Genomic DNA, 15365 nt, shown 5'->3' with positions numbered 1-15365 from the left:
AGAAAAAATGAGAAAAGACACATAATCCCAATATAAGGAGTGTGAAAATGATACGATTACAGGGTCTATAGACATTTAAAAGATCTTAAGATGATATATGCATTTATATCAATAAACTGGAAAGCTTAAAAAAGATGGACAAATCCATAGATCTGGATGCTTTACTGGGAAATGCTCATTCTCTCTGACTCGAAAGTAATCAGTTAAAAGAACGGATGCCAATGTCATTAACGTAGCCTCTGCATTTTTCTTCTCAGCATCGTGTTGTTAGTAGCCTTCTTGCATTTTGTTAGATTTGTAGGGATTAGTCTCAATTTTTTGCTGTGTGTATGTTGTCTTTCTTTTTTGTCTTTTTGTGTGTGGAAACCTATTGTTTACATCTAAGAAGTGGATTCCTATTCAGATGAAATATTTTTGTGTATCAAATGATATTATTGCCTGAAAACAATGTGTTTGATTACAAACATTTAGCACCTAACACATAAAGATTTTACCATGCACACATATAAACCATATAGGCTTCCCTGCTGGTAAAGAATCTGCCACAGTGTGGGAGACCTGGCTCTGATCCCTGGGTTGGGAAGATCCCCTGGAGAAGGGAAAGGCTACCTACTCCAGTGTTCTGACCTGGAGAATCCCATGGACTGTATAGACCATGGGGTCACAAAGAGTTGGACATGACTCAGCAACTTTCACTTTCCTAAACCATATGAGGGCAGATCTCTCTGAGGGGAAACACCGCGTGTCCTTTTCCTCACGGTTGCTGGCTCCTGTATCTCTAAGGATGGTGCCATTGCAGCAATTAAAAACGTGCACTCACAGATGTGCCCAGCAAGAGAGGCTGAGCTCGACAGGCACTTTGTAAAGTCAGTTGCGGAAGCAACAGGAGTAGCTACCCCAGAACTTGGGAAGCAGCACATTTTGATTTTCAGCAGAACTACAGTCTTCTCTTTTCCTCTTCCTCCTGTGAGTCAATTAAGCTTTTCGTCTGTGTTACACACAATGCTATTGCATCCTTCCAGATTACTGCTTTTTATGAGATGGAATGGTTGTATGGTGCCATTTTGACCCCACACTGGATTTACTGTGCTTTTTCTGAAACTGCTGCCATTTGGTATTTCCATTCATTTCCTGGAATTGTAAGTCAGGCAAGCTCAGGTGTGTGAAGCTGCGGATAAGGCTACTGTATGGGCTGACAGATTGAAAAAGACACAGGGGCTGTCATTTACAGATGAAACACGGAATTCTGAGTTTATAAATGCTCCTCTAGTACTTTCTTGATCAACACAAACTTAGGAATTTTCACGGAAAGTCTTATTTCCAAAAATCTCTAGCAAATGTTGCCGAATCTCTAGCAAATATTAGCAGCTTTCCTTTAAAACTTAAGAAAAGTGGATGATTTCCTTACTTCTCCAGTATCTTCAGCATCCACTCTGCACATTTTGAGAAGCAATAGAAAGGGACATTAAAATAACGCTTCATGTTTTCATTCCTACTCTTTCTCTGAATTCTGTGTGTGTGTAAGAACGTGTATAGGAAAACAAAGAACAAAATGAACACCAAACTGTGAAATAATACACAAACCTGGGTCATCCTTGAGCAGAGGCTTTGTTAATTTTCTCCGTGTGGCCACAATTTCAGTGACACACATTACGTATTATGAAATAGTCCCTTTCTGAGGATACAATAGTTTTTCTTAACTGTCTGACTATTATAAACTATGATTTAAATAAATTAATGTTTATCCAGCACACTACTCACTTAGGATTTATCAGTAGGATACGTTTCTTACCGAGTACAAGTATTGAAGAGTATCTGAATGTGTGTTTCAGATGATGCTGCCAAACTGTGCTATTTAAAGTTTGTACAACTTAATACTTCTTCAATTTCTTACATATTTTGTTTCATTTTGGCCTTCTTGTATCTCTAGGAACAATTTTGATAGACTATTTTCCTCATAAATTATCTGCTTCATGGAGATTTCAAAGTAATTTTTAAATACATGAATCTATTTTAGGGCTTCCCTGGTGGCTTAGACGGTAAAGAATCTGCCTGCAATGTGGAAGACCTGGGTTTGACCCCTGGGTTGGGAAGATCCCCTGCGGGAGGGCATGACAACCCACTCCAGGATTCTTGCCTGGAGAATCCCATGGACAGAGGAGCCTGGTGGGCTGCAGTCCAGGGGGTCACAAAGAGCCGGACACGACTGAGGGGCTAAGCGCAGCACGTCTATTTTAAGATTTCCTTTGTAGCTGTAATTATAGTCTCTTTTACTCTTCTGAGTTTTTAGATTTGTGCTTTCTCCTTTTTAAAAATAATTATGTTTCGTTGGTAGTTAATTCATTGATTCCTTTTTGGGGGGCCTATTTTGTTTTTCTTGCCTTTTTGTGAGTGTGTGCTAAGTCGCTTCAATCATGTCCACCTCTTTGCAACCCTATGGACTGTAGCCTCCCAGGCTCCTCTGTCCACGAAATTCTCCAGGCAAGAATACTGGAGTGGGTTTCCATTCCCTTCTCCAGGGGATCTTCCTGACTCAGGGACCGAGCCCACATCTCTTAAGTCTCCTGCATTGGCAGGCAGGTTCTTTATTGCTTCTGATTTCATTTCTTAATGTTGTTTCTCTTTAAAAAACACAACTTATGCACTATATAAATTAATTAACTAAATATATGCAATTAAAAAAATGCAATCTATGTGCTACAGAGCTTCCTAGGTGGCTTCCCAAGTAGTGATAAAGAACCTGCCTTCCAATGCAGGAGACAAAAGAGACAGAAGTACAATGCTTGGGTCGGGAAGATCCCCTGGAGGAGGGCATGGCAATTCACTCCAGTATTCTTGCCTGGAGAATCCCACGGACAGAGGAGATTAATGAGCCACGGTCCATAGTGTTGCAGAGTCAGACATGACTTAAGCGACTTACCTCAGCACAGCACATGCGCTACATGATAAACACAGTTTAAAAACAATTTCTGCTATTTATTTGTGTGATAATTTAAGACTATGAATTTCCCTATGAATACAGTTTAGCCATACTCAATAAACTTTGCTGTATAAATATTTTTTATTATCAAGTAACAATCATTTATGTACCTATTTCTGTCTAGGTGTTGTTTAGTAGAGTTTTAAAACTTCCAGATAACTTTTTATTTTTCTTCTATTTTTCTTATTATTTTTCTATTTTATTCCTCATGGTTAGAAAATACTATCCATATTCTTTTTATATTTCAAAATTTACTTGGGTTCTCTTTATAATTTTATATATTCACAATTTTGACTAAATGTTTTATACAATTTGAAAATACTTTGTTAGCAATACAGCTTTTATTAAATGTCTATTAAATTATTCTCTAAAAATGCTATTTTGATTCCTTACACATTTTTTTTTTAACTTTACTATCCTTGCTTTCCCAGTGGAAAAGGAATTGTAACTTGGTACAATTCCTGAAATATCTAGTTTGTGAGTTAGATTGCTGCTGTTTGCTGTGTAAATGTTTATGTGTGAAATTTCATTGAACATTGTGTCCCTCATTATTAAATGCTGCCTCCATCGATCTCATTTAGCACATTCTTCTTGTGGAAAGTCTACTCATTTTGTGTGTGTGTGTGTGTATGTGAACATTTTTCCTGGAGCTTTTCGAGTTCAACTTTTTGTGTTTGACATATAATGAAATTTCATTTCTAACTAAGTCTTTGAGTTACTTTACTTTAATAAAAGTATTTATTCTGTATTTATTTATTGATATTGAATGGATATTTGGACTTAATTCTGAGATCCTGAATTTGTTGTGCTTTTTATTATCCTATATTTAATTAGATTTTTATCTTTAATAAGGCTCAACACACTCCACAAATGAACACTGCTTTTACACCTAAGTTTCTGGTGAGTTAGAAATATTAATGCTAGCATCTGAAAAACTGATTCTCCATTTGCCTGCATACATACCCATGCTATGTATCTAGTAAGCTTGGAAATTCAAGAAGTGGTAATCCAATCCCTTAAAATATAGGTAGTATACCTGGCTTGATTAAATAAGCATTGCTTGTGTTTACTATTAAGTTCAATATTTGGGAAGAAAAGGAGGTCAGTTGAGTTGCTTGACTTTTTTCCACATCAAAGCATGCTACTAGGCCTGTATTAAAAGTGTAAAATCACCTTCTGAAATCAATTTCCTAGATTATTAATATTATATGTGACTAATCATCCTGCATACACCAAAGAAAAAATTATGAATAATGGCCAAATACTAGTTACTGAAGGTAGAACAGAAATGAAAACAGTCTGTTTATTCCATAAGTAATTTGTGGGCTTTTGGCAACTGATAGAAATTTCTTGTTATTAAACTCTAGTTAATTTGTCAGCTAGTTTACTTTATGGACTGGCTGGATGTTCTTTTTTCTCATACATATTTTATTACTTTGGTTAAGTAATTAAAATTTCTTAAATAGCTTGTGTTTCGCTCTGCAGCTTATCTATGAATTTCAATGAACTTGGTGTGAGTCTCTTTCGGGGAATCTAATATTTGTGGAAACCACAGGCTGCACTCGGAGATGGGTTATGCGTCTTCAAAGCCCGGTGCACCTCCATCATCTCAAGCGCCTGCGTGTGAAGCCTGAAGCCCCGGGACGTCGGGCTTCTGACGATGCAGCTGGAATGAGCGCCTGGGATATGATGGAAAGAGCACCTTGGAAACCGCGTACAAAGCTTCCTCAACGTTCCGGGCTTGGAGACAGACTTAGGGAGGAGCTGCTGTTGCCAAGGAACCACACAGCGCATCCTCCCAGCACGTGAACCACGCCCCACCCCGAGTCCCCTCCATCTCTGCTTTTGATTAATCTCCTGTTCTCTTATTTAAATTTGGTAATTGCATTTGAGATTCTACAGTAAATATCACTGCTGGAACAGAGCACGTGAAAGAAAAAAAGATCTCGTTTTACTGAATAGACACATTTAAGACAGGGCAGAAATGCTAGACTTGATGTGAGGAGCAAAAGCTTCTTGTCCGTTATTGTGCTGGTAACTGGAAAACGCCCAGGAAAGAAGCTCATAAAATAATCGTTGTCACCGGGTGACTGCAGCCGTCTTCACAGTGTTCCCCTACCTCTGGCTTCCCCGCTGGTCTATAAACAGAAGGACACGGGCTCCCATCATTTCGATAGTCATTCTGTCCCTTCTCTGGCGCTCATTTGCCTGAAGGATTCTATTCAGACGTTGTCCCGTTCTTCCTTCCCCCTCCTCTACTTGGTTCTCAACCGTAAAACCATTCTGCTGACTGTTTCTAGAATAAGGCATTTTTGCTTTCATTTTGAAGTTTCATTTTCATTTTTGTGTGTTACTTTTATTCATCCTCTCATCTCTCAATATTTCTCTCCGTTTTGAAAATTTACAGCACTTACAATACCGTCATCATCCCCTATAACTCCAGCTTAAAATGTACACAGGGTCAGTTCATTTGTAATTGAGTTGCCAGAGTGGTGTCTTGCTGTTGTTGTTATTTTACATTTTCAATCAGAATAAAAATTCTACATCTGCTTTTCACACACAGCACTCTACTGCATGGCATGCACTTGAATTTTATGCAGCAAGGGCATTTGAACAGTTTATTTCCACGCGTATCTCTGTTGAATGTTTTGTCTCAAGAAAGAGTGCTTAAGCTTTAAAGCTTTTTAGACATCGGTATTAGATGAAACATGGGCTTCCCAGATGGCTCAGTGGTTAAGAATCTGCCTGCCAATGCAGGAAATGCCAGAGACGCAGGTTCGATTCCTGGATCGGGAAGATCCCCTAGAGTAGGAAATGGCAACCAAATCCACTATTCTTGCCTGAACAAAGGAGCCTGGAGGGCTATAGCCCATGGGGTTGCACAGAGCTGGACAAACACAAGCACAGACACACAAGCAATTTGATGTAACTATATCCTTCTTTATGGAAAACCATAAGCATCATGGTGGGAGCAGATTCCCTAGTGGTGTCTCTCACCTCCTGCAGATGGCTGCTTTAACACATTAATGGCTGGACTCTCGTGATCTCAGATATATACATTGCATGGGCAGTGTTAGCATTGTACAGTCAGCTAAGAAAGGCAGTATGTTTCTCAAATATTTATCTGGTTATATCACTTCTGTATTATTCTTGAAAGGCTTTTTATGAAGTACAAAGCTCATAATATTTATCTATAAATTAGTACAGTTTTATCATTGTTGTGGTGATGCCTGTTTTCATTTGGAAATAGTTAAGCATGCACATAAAGCAAGACTTCTGGTTTATTGTGCTGTTCAGTCCTAGTTTTAACTTTTATTCATGAAGCATAAGGATTTGCTTTCAATTTTATGGACCTTAGCTCTGAATTTTGCAGTGGTAGACAGATAGTCTATATCATATATTGCAAATACTTATACAATTCAGCACTGATGTCATACTGTATTTTATAAATGATAAAAGCTCTACACAAAGAGGGGAAAGCAGTGGGCTTGGATTGTCCCTTTCTGTTGCTGAGTCGTCATGCTGGTTTTTCTCTTTCTCTGAATCTATTTTCTTATCCTAAAATAATGGTATCTGAGTAGCTGTCTTATCAGCTTCATTGTTAGTTATCTGTGTCCTTCATTTTTATGAATAGAGTTGTTTAGTCACTAAGTCATATATGACTCTGCAACCCCATGGACTATAGCTCACTAGGCTCCTCTGTCCATGGGATTCTCCAGGCAAGAATACTGGAGTGGGCTGCCATTTCCTTCTCCAGGGGATCTTCCCAATGTGGATAGAGATCCATCTCATTTTTTACATTAGACATCTAATAACAAATTTGAAATTATGAAATACTAAGATATAGTTAACACCACAATGACATTAAACATATTTTAAAACTTCTTTCAAAATTCAAAAAAGGTGGCACTGTAAATGGTAAGAATCTGATAACTGAGGTCAACCACCCTATGAAAGATCATTCCTGGTACAAATTCACAAGTCTAATATGTGTATTAATAGAACTAACTGTTTGTATACTCTGATTTGTATTTTTACTGATGCATGAGACTATTTAAGTGAAAAACTGTTCCATATTTGGAAGGAGATTTTTGAAAAATGTCACTGTTTTTAACCATAGCCAATTGGAAAATTCATTCCTGTGAATAATTGTAAATCTTGCATTATGTGTATTTGTTGTTGCTTAGTCATGCAATTGTGTCTGATTCTTTGCAACCCCATGGACTGCAGCACACCAGGCTTCCCTGTCCTTCACTATCTCCCAGAGTTTGCTCAAACTCATATTCATTGAGTTGATTATGCCATCCAAACATTTCATCATTTTTTTCCAGTGATTCATCATAAATATTCACCAAGTAAAATAATAAAGAATAATTTTATCTTCCACCTATGGAGCTTTGTCACAGCAATGTTTTCCTTTGATCTTTACTGAATTTTCTTCTTGTGAAAATCTGACTTCTGACCTTTATCAGCAGGGTATTTTTTCATAGGCGTTTAGGAAAACATGAAAATTCCTTTAAAATACCAAAACTTCTAATCTAAAAAGAATGAATGTATTCTCAGATGAACATATATCCTGTTACCCCAGCTTATTAAAAAAAACAGATTTTTAAATAAACATGAGAAATTATTTGTTAAATAATTGTTGCTGTCTGCTTATGCAATCACTAATAATATATTGTTATGTAAGGATGTTATCTGCATTCCCTAAACTAGCTGCCAGTATTCAGGACATATTAATAACACCTCCAACACAGTTGTCTGAATATTTTAAAAGGTAGTAAACTTTTTGTCACGAGTTTATGTGTACATGTGTGTTAACTATCTTTTATTATCTAGAGCAGAAAAGTGCTTAGTGGTCAACATGTGAAATACTATTGGGATTGGAAATGAGATGTGCTTATAAAGTAATGAAATTTATTTCATCTGTGTCTTGTAAACTGTTTCTGAAGTCAGTTCTCTGAGACACATAATAAAACCACTTGGAACAATAGCAGCTTCATTGTAACAAGTGCATAATCTTTTATAGTGAACAGTTTAAAGGGACTTGTAAATGACAGAACATCAATTCAGGTTGGCTTAAATAAAAACACAATCCATTTGCTTAAGTGACCAAAGGGACTGGCTGCAGGCATGGCTTGACCCAGGGGTTCAAATGGTACCTGCTGTTGTTTCTACTCCTCAGCCTACCTCCATTATACTGACTTTGGTTTCTGACTTCGTTTAAGTCCAGCAATCCAAAGTTCAACTTAGAGGAAGAAGAGTTTGCCTCTTCCTGGCTGCTTTAGAAAAATCCTGAGATTTCAGTCTTGGGGATCCGGTTGGATCCGTGGGGACAGAATTGCACCATTTAACATGTCCTGATCTATGTATCTGGGCTTCCCTGATGGTTCATTGGGTGAGGAATCTTCCTGTGACAGAGGAGAGAGGGACGCAGCTTTGATCCCTGGCTCGGGAAGATCCCCTAGAGAAAGAAACAGCAACCCCCTTCAGTATTCTCACCTGGAAAATCCCATCGACCGAGGAACCTGGTGGGCTACACTCCATAAGGTCGCAAGGATTCAGACACGACTGAGCAGAGCGACTAAGCACTGTCTTCGTTCTATCGCTAAGTCGGTTGAACAAGAGGTATTTATTGTGTTCCTGGCTGGACTTGGGGCTTCTCAGGTGGTGCCAATGGTAAAGAACCTGCTTGCCAGTGCAGGAGACCTAAGATACAGAGGTTCAATCCCTGGGTTGGGAGGATACCTTGGAGGAGGTCATGGCAACCCACTCCAGTATTCTTGCCTGGGAATCCCATGGCTAGACTTGGGCAATATTTTCCATCCCTAGGCTGGTATTGGAGCCCTAAAGTAGTGCCTACAGTAGAACAGGAAGCTTACTTGTTCCTTCTAAGCAAATCTGTTAATTAAGGAAGATAGATGTCGGCTTGGGTAGAACAAATAGCTAATTAAGTGATGCGCTTGAAGCCAAAAGTTTTGACTTATGTTGCCATATCTTCTGATTACTGTATAGTTAAGTAATAACTCAAGAATTTACATATGAATGCCTCTAAGAAAAAGTTAGGTTTAAAATTACTCTTATTCAGTTCAGTTCAGTTCAGTTCAGTCGCTCAGTCGTGTCTGACTCTTTGCGACCCCATGAATTGCAGCACCCCAGGCCTCCCTGTCCATCACCAACTCCCAGAGTCTACCCAAACCCATGTCCATTGAGTCAGTGATGCCATCCAACCATCTCATCCTCTGTCGTCCCCTTCTCCTCCCGCCCCCAATCCTACCCAGCATTAGGGTCTTTTCCAATGAGTCAACTCTTCGCATGAGGTGGCCAAAGTATTGGAGTTTCAGCTTCAACATCAGTCCTTCCAATGAACACCCAGGATTGATCTCCTTTAGGATGGATTGATTGGATCTCCTTGCACTCCAAGGGACTCTCAAGAGTCTTCTCCAGCACCACAGTTCAAAAGCATCAATTCTTCGGTGCTCAGCTTTCTTCACCGTCCAACTCTCACATCCATACATGACCACTGGAAAAACCATAGCCTTGACTAGACGGACTTTTGTTGGCAAAGTAATGTCTCTGCTTTTAAATATGCTATCTAGGTTGGCCATAACCTTCCTTCCAAGGAGTAAGTGTCTTTTAATTTCATGGCTGCAAGCACCATCAGCAGTGATTCTGGAGCCCAAAAAAATAAAGTCTGACACTGTTTCCACTGTTTCCCCATCTATTTCCCAGGAAGTGATGGGACCAGATGCCATGATCTTAGTTTTCTGAATGTTGAGCTTTAAGCCAACTTTTTCACTCTCCTCTTTCACTTTCATCAAGAGGCTCTTTAGTTCTTCACTTTCTGCCATAAGGGTGGTGTCATCTGCATATCTGTGGTTATTGATATTTTTCCCGGCAATCTTGATTCCAGCGTGTGTTTCTTCCAGCCCAGCATTTCTCATGATGTACTCTGCATATGAGTTAAATAAGCAGGGTGACAATATACAACCTTGACGTACTCCTTTTCCTATTTGGAACCAGTCTGTTGTCCCATGTCCAGTTCTAACTGTTGCTTCCTGATCTGCATACAGGTTTCTCAAGAGACAGGTCAGATGGTCTGGTATTCCCATCTCTTTCAGAATTTTCCACAGTTTATTGTGGTCCACACAGTCAAAGGCTTTGGCATAGTCAATAAAGCAGAAATAGATGTTTTTCTGGAACTCTCTTGCTTTTTCGATGATCCAGCAGATATTGGCAATTTGATCTCTTACTCTTATTAAAAGTATTAAAAAATACATTAATTCAAGTCTGTGCTTATATTAAATTTTATTATTTCCTCCCCATTCAGCATACCCTGTAGAAAAACTACAAATAAGGGGCTGCCCTTATTAATTATTTTTTTCAGGAAAACTGTATTTTTCTACTTACTCACAGTTCAGTGTTTTGATATTGTTTTCCCAGTATGGTTTGAAAAGTGAGTTGTCTAATATCTTTATTATTATGAATTTATTTAAAATATGTACGCTATCCATATATTTGTCTTGAAGTTTTCACTCTGTTGCACTTTACTTTCTCTTGTAATCAATTTGTCTTTTTATCTGATAAAAAATAGGTTAGAACTTGGAGAATTTTTCCTTCTTGTGTAAGTGACAGCTTGGTGTCCATTTCCTTTTTCCATGCTATACATTTAGGTTACTTCACAAAGCATCCTTTATCTGAAGGATAACAGACGATTCACTTCTCTCTTTACATTACAAAGTATTATAATGCTATTTATTTTCTCATTTCTTTTTTTACTACTACATTCACCCCATTATCTCATGAAGATGCTATGAGAGTATATAGAAAAAGGAGCAGTGGAGATAAAAAGGGAAAATTTGGCCTTGTTACCAGGGAAGAAAGAGTACGTTTGGAGGGGTGGGGACTGACTGATTGAATTTTGCATTATTGGTACTTGTATTTTGCAGCACTGATACTGTTTTCTATGACCTAGACATATAACATTTAAGCAGACTGAAAGTCAATTTTAGAGGGGAAAGAAAAATAATAGAGAAATGGATATACTTTTTAAAACTGAATTGAAGCTATGTCATTTGCTGCCTAATTTAGGATTCACAAAGATACTTATATCCTGAAAATTCTCATATCGCTCCCCAAACCCAGCAAGTCTTAATTGTTTAGGACAAATTTACTTAGTGTTATCTTTGGTTACAGCATTTACCTCACTGCAGTTGCTTATATAGTCATACATGTGCCCTGTTTGACTCTGAGCTCCGTGACAGCAGGCATTTGGTGTCACTGATTTTATAGTGTAGTTCTGATTGCTCATGGTAGCCATTCAAAGTGTAGAGAATTTCTTATTCATGTGCTATTTCCCAGAATCACTGTTTTTTTTATGCTTACAGCCACCTACTTATACTCCTGAAAAACACAGAGTAAGGAGGATACTTCATAAGCCAGTGGACCGTTGAAGTCAGGTTACCATTATGTTACACTAAGAGTTCTTTTACTCAGTTTTGAAAGGAATTAACAGCCTCCTACAGTGGGTCAGGAAGGTCCCCTGGAGGAAGGCGTGCAATCCACTCCAGTATACTTGGCTGGAAAATCCCATGGACAGAGGAGCCTGGTGGACTACAGTCCATAGCATCGCAAAGAGGCAGACATGACTGAAGCAAGGTAGCCTGCACACATAGTGCTTATAATGATGAAAAAATCACCAACACATGAAAACAGAGAGAAAGTCGTTATATACTTATCACACAGCTTCAGAAACTATCAACTCGTGATTAATCTTGTTTTATCTACACAGAACAACACACACATCCACATTTTCTCCATCTCCAGGATTATTTTGAAGCAGAGGCACAACATAAATGTATTCCATCCATAAATATTTCAGTGTGTGCCTGTGAAAGGCTCTGAAAAAATATAACAAAATCATTATCTCACCTAAAACCATAAAAATAAAATTTAATGTTAATAACCATGTAGTAAGTGTTCAATTGTCTCACAATTGTAAAGTGCATTTTTGGAATTGGTATCAAAATAACATTCACACAATTCTTAAGCCTCTTTTAATCCACACCCAAACCTGAGTCATTTTTGTCCCTGAAGTTTTATTTGTTGATGAAACTGGGTCCTTTGTCCATCGACTCTTGTGGGGAAATCGCTAATTGCATCCCTGTGGTATCTTAAATATGTTCATCTTTTCCTGAATTTCCTGTGAATTGGGTAGTGAGATCTGAAGGCTTAATCTGAAATCAAATTTTGGCGAGAATACATCCCATGCATCTTAGAGTGTGTTGTCTGCTTCCTTCCATCAGGAGACATGAATGGTCACCTTTCTTTTGTGATGAGAGATGTTCATAATGGTATTATAACCTTGGTCCACAGTTTCATCAGTTGTCATCAAGTGCTGATAATGTAATCATCATTCATTTATTCTCTCTTCACTAGTTAGCTGGGACACTATCAAGAAAAAATTCTCATGAGATTTGGTTTTGCTGTGATAAAGCTCACAAAAGAAAGGCAAGGTAAAGGTTTGACTTTTTTTCAGTTTTTTTAAAAACTAGTTTTTGAAATAGTGAATATGTTCTCTAGCATCCTGAAAAGGTAACCAGAAAGGTTATTTATTCATTTATTTGAGTACTTTTAAGAAGGAAAAGATTTAAACATTGTTGTATTAAATTCACTGCTGTTTATTATACTAATTTTTTTTCTTCCTTTTTTGATGTAGACCCTTTTTAAAGTCTTTAAAATATTGCTTCTGTTTTATGTTTCAGTTTTTTGGCCAAGAGGCATGTGGGATCTTAACTCCCTGACCAAGGATCGAACCCATACCTTCTGCTTTGGAAGGCAAAGTCTTAACGACTGAACCACCAGGGAAGTCCCTTATATTACTGATATTCCGTCAGTAATCTGAACGTAATCTGATATTCAGATTTTGAACATTTTTCAGCCAGTAAGAACTTCTTCAATTTGGCTACTGGGTCGTTTTATAAAATTTTATTTTATAGAAACATAAAATGCATATAGGAAATGTACCTATCATTCAGCATGTAGCTCACTGAATTTTCACAAATTTAGAACACCCAGATCAAAGACTAAAACATTACCAGCAAGTGCTAAATCCTAAGACAGTGGGAAGGGTGACTGTAGATAGTATTTCTACTCATTTTACAAAAACTATTCTCCATCATCACAAAATGTGTGTGGGAGATAGGGTATGCAAAAAGTCCCTTGGGAACAAAGTGATTAATCTTTACTTGGTAGAACTGGGAGTCCAGGGTCTTCCTTCCACCAGAGCAGTCTGGTATTGGAATGTGTTGACCAATTCATAAAAGAATTCCAAGACCTGGAACAATTAATGTTTGCAGATGATGAACATTTCTTATGGAGGAAGTTCTTCTTTCATAACTTATTTTTTATTAGAAGAGTTCCCCCTTGCATAATCTATTCTTGACGAACTTTCTCTCCTGCCATATGGGTCATATCTCTATATTCTAATCTGAATGTGATTTTCCAGTTGTGTATTTCAACAAATGAATCTTTAGTCACCTAATCAGCAAAAGATTTTTCAAACAGGAACACAAGTTGAGGTAAAAAGTGGGAAGCCAATATTTGTTAAATACTATCATGTGTCAGGTACTGTCTCTGATACTTTCTATAGGTATCACAACTAATCTGTACCAGAAACCCCCAGGGAAGTAAGAGTATCCATTTTATAAATAGAAGAACTGAGGTTTAAAAACTGCAAAGTCACTCTTTCAAGGGCACACAATTTGTGAGTTGTTGATCCTAGAACTAAAAATCTTTTCTTCTATAACATATTTTTCTATCATAATAAACCTGTTTTCCTCTTCCATCCCAGTCTTCAAGGAGAGACATTGTACTAATAACCTCTTTTTTTTTTTTTTTTTTACTTTGTACTAATAATTTGTTCAAGTGGACTGGAAACTTGCCCAAAAGTGTTCTGATATATCTCATTGGTAAAAATCAATGCATCCACCAGAGTCAATTCTATTAAATTTATAATGGTGCACTTACTTTATTGCATTAATTATGGCGCTAAATTTATGCCACTCCATCCCAAGGTATCAATGCTTGTCTCTATCAACACGGATTCCTGGAAACATAGGAGAGACACTGAAAGATCCCTGTACAATGTTTAGTTTACATTTACTGGTGATGGACAGGGAGGTCTGGCGTGCTGCGATCCATGGGGTCGCAAAGAGTCGGACATGACTGAGCGACTGAACTGAACTGAACTCTGCCTAAGGGGTGATCATCACAAAGGACTGCCAGGCTCAACTCACTAAAAGTGAAGTCCCAGAACCAGTGCCAAGAACGGTCTACCAGGATGTGCCCATGTTGCCTGGAACATTAATCTCCTGGAAGCCCGTTTCTCCTGGGGTTACTTGATAAAACACAGAATCGTGGGAAACATTTTCCCTTGGATCATCTGGCTTTGCATTTTTATTACACACCGTGAGTTTCCCTGAGGATTTACGGGGAAGTAAGGAACAATTTCTTTCCGTTTTTCTTGTGGGGCCGCCTGTCACTCCCACCCTCAATAGCACCCAAAGGCAACTCTGTCAGATGACAGTAAGCGTCCATGGAAGATACGCATTGGTGACTGAAGTAGCTGTTAGACAAGAAGACAAGCATTTTATGTCCCAAAGGCAACTGTGATTCAGTGTCCTTTGTGGCATCAGTTCATTCCCCTGATTTGCATCCCACAGTGATTTTGCCAGCCATGCTTTTCGCATCAGTAAAGCAATGTTTGGTTGAGGATTTTTATCATCCGTGGATAATTTTACTGCTAACCAATGAATTTAATTTTTAATAATTAAGTCTAAGAAGTTGGTCAGAAACAAAGTTTAAAATTGAGTGTCTGTTCTATGGGTTAATCCATGGGTTCTTATTTACCCAAATCAGAAGGTTAACAGAGAAGTCCTTTGAAGCATGTGACAGAAACAGAGCATCTCTTCTAAGAGTTGAAGAAAACATCTCTGGCAGGCACACCAGCCTAATTGCAAGGCTCCAGCCACTGCCTAAGGGCAGTCAGAGCTGTGATGTCTCTCTCTCCAAGGACAGAGAGCTAATCCCTCACTTATTCCTCCTCTTCTGATGTAATTCGGTAACTGAAATCAATTCATCCACAAGGAAATGGAATTGATGGAACATTATCTCTTAGATCCAAACAATTGTCTCGCTTTCATCCTGAAAAGATTATCTCTGTCATCATTGCATATACTTGCAGAATATGTTCACAGTAGGAGATGGTACCAGATAGTCAAGGCATTTTGAAATTGGATTATTATATGTTAACAGAGAACCCAGTGGTACAGAACAGTTTCACTGGCCTTGAATGCATGATACAGAGTCTGATGACTGTCAGTTC

The sequence above is a fragment of the Giraffa tippelskirchi genome, chromosome 9 (assembly GCF_054371585.1).
Source record: "Giraffa tippelskirchi isolate mGirTip1 chromosome 9, T2T-mGirTip1v1.2.pri, whole genome shotgun sequence".
Lineage (NCBI taxonomy): Eukaryota > Metazoa > Chordata > Mammalia > Artiodactyla > Giraffidae > Giraffa > Giraffa tippelskirchi.
This window is presented reverse-complemented; position numbering follows the sequence as displayed.